General features: G+C 41.4%; 1 protein-coding gene across 2 annotated transcripts in view; it reads left to right on the plus strand.

The window, feature by feature from the left end:
• LOC113808376 (Nipped-B cohesin loading factor) overlaps positions 1-729 on the plus strand; it is a gene marked incomplete in the record, with an annotated part of 145109 nt that extends 144380 nt beyond the window's left edge. For both annotated transcript variants that reach the window (XM_070130753.1, XM_070130754.1), the window contains 1 exon segment: positions 1-729. This exon segment is cut by the window's left edge and continues 1574 nt beyond it.
• Between the last annotated feature and the right edge of the window lie 1771 nt (positions 730-2500).

Here is a 2500-nt window from a genome sequence, read left to right on the forward strand (position 1 = left end):
GTGACCACTAACTGCATAAGTATGTGTTCCATAATATTTGTCTATTTTTACCTGAACGTAGTGATGTCACTTATTGGAGTTTAGCATAGAGAGCATAGGATGAACTCTAGTAATGGTCTGTATATCTGCATCCTGCAAGTGAACTCATTTTTTATTGGATAAATGCCGTACATAATTGTATGTATACTTGTGAATAGCAAAGTCTCCCCTATGCGATTTCTGCAAAGACAAGAAGTTTTCCCTCATTACTTATTTTTTATAGATAACTGGCAAAGTCTGAGCTGTTTTCATTTTTATACCAAGCTGGATATGAAAAAATTTTGATTGCCTTTTATGACATTCTTCTACAGATTAAGCAGCACAGACTTATGCCCATGTTTTTGTAGTAGTTACCTTATTGTCCATTCTTTATTCATGAACCAAACTGGCATGATTATATCTCATCACACTGGGTGGAGGGGTAGAGATGGCACCCTCACAACCACAACCTGCAGTTTGACAATATCTTGACATAATTACATGTAAACATACACACATTTTATTATAGCAGCCCACTGATCTGCCTCACCACACACAATGGCCTTGATGGGTAGGCAGAACACATATCAAACTTGTCATGTGTAGTGGAGTGAGGCCTCATCTCCCCACCACTCTTCATCATCTCTGAACCACCACATGTCAGTCACAGAGAGGAGCTCCATTAGAGACATTAAATGATCAGCAAAGGAATGGAAGAGTCTCATTATCCTTGTAAAATATAACTTTTTTTTTTTTAGTTTAACATATTTTTTTTTGTATTAATATCTTAAAGATTGTGTGTGTGTGTGTGTGTGTGTGTGTGTGTGTGTGTGTGTGTGTGTGTGTGTGTGTGTGTGTGTGTGTGTGTGTGTGTGAGAGAGAGAGAGAGAGAGAGAGAGAGAGAGAGAGAGAGAGAGAGAGAGAGAGAGAGAGAGAGAGAGAGAGAGAGAGAGAGAGAGAGAGAGAGAGAGAGAGAGAGAGAGCAAAATAGAAAAATACTGTAATGTTTTGAACTATTCATGAGATATCCTCTTCAGATATATAATTAACCAAAATGGATTTTTGTTTCTTATTGTGGCTGTTTTCCTTTTCATATATAAATATATATATATATATATATATATATATATATATATATATATATATATATATGTGTGTGTGTGTGTGTGTGTGAGATCTGCACATATATTTTTTTTCTTTAATTTCTATTTGCATATATCTATTGAAATCATTAACCTAATATCTTGTGGCATCCAACACAGACCTTTCTTTTGGGACTTCCGTCTGTTGGAAAAAGGAAATGTAGATGCCCCATTAATTCTGTGCTCGCAGTGCCAGCAACAGGTATATTATGGAACACTGCCACTGTAGGTGTCAGGCATCAGCAGCACTGAAACTGCATACGAGAACCAGTTGTCTGTCCCTAGTGCGTAATAAGGATGGTCTCGCACAACTGGGTCGGTCTCTCCCATGATACACAAACAAATAAATGAAGCAGCAGCTGCCAAAGCCTCCTTGCACACTTATCTGACCTTTATGCCAACACAGAACACAACACAGATTTCCTTAGAAAATTCATCATGTTAGCAACATGTTCTAACTTACAACGCATAAACTGTTGCCAATAAGTATTTGGAGCTGGGCAGTCGTTTCGCCCAATTACCAGTTCGCCCCAGAGTTAGATCTTTCGGTCCAAGCGGCGGTCGATTCGCCCCAATGCCTTCCTCTTTCTGACAACATAACGAAACGAACCTAAACATACACAACATAACCTAAACCTAAGCTAAACCCAACTCAACATAACCAAGTGGCGCGTCACCTCGAATGAGGTTATGCTATGTTTACACTATGTTTCCGGCGGTCACGGCAACCACATTTCAGGCCACAGTAGACAAAACGGGATATACAAACAACGTGGTTACAACGCGGGAGATCGGGACTGGTAAACGTGACAGGCCATGGATATCGGTTCATTTTTTTTTCCAAAAAATTGCCTTGGCAGGCACGGTGCAGATAAGTAGACCTTGGTAAAGTGGGATGAATGTATGTAATGGCCCTTATTAAAATTCGGAGGCGGTTTGTAGTGTGACAGAAGCATGTGAATTCCCCTGCATTTCACGGTCCCTTCAAGTTTTTTTTATGTCCTGTCGCGTCTTGTAAAATTTGCTAAGTTTTGTAACGGTTCTCACGGCAAGCTAGGATGTATGGTATCCGTTTCATCATGTTTAGTCTCGGCGTTTTCCGGCGTTGACAATAAACAGTCACGGCACGTTGCGTTCTACTACGGTCTGACCTGGTCCACAAAGTCTTGGACAGGTAAAAAGCCAGGCCCGGCATGAGAGGGCTCTAGGCTATTACAGTGGTAACGTGTCTGCCTTTCATCCGAGGGGTCGGCGGTTCGCGTCCCGCCCAGGCGCGAGAAGTTGCAATTGTCGCCCGGAGGTTACTGCTGTGGCTGGGCACCGCGGTGGGTAAGGACTAA

Source organism: Penaeus vannamei, chromosome 15 (genome assembly GCF_042767895.1).
Source record: "Penaeus vannamei isolate JL-2024 chromosome 15, ASM4276789v1, whole genome shotgun sequence".
Taxonomy (NCBI): domain Eukaryota; kingdom Metazoa; phylum Arthropoda; class Malacostraca; order Decapoda; family Penaeidae; genus Penaeus; species Penaeus vannamei.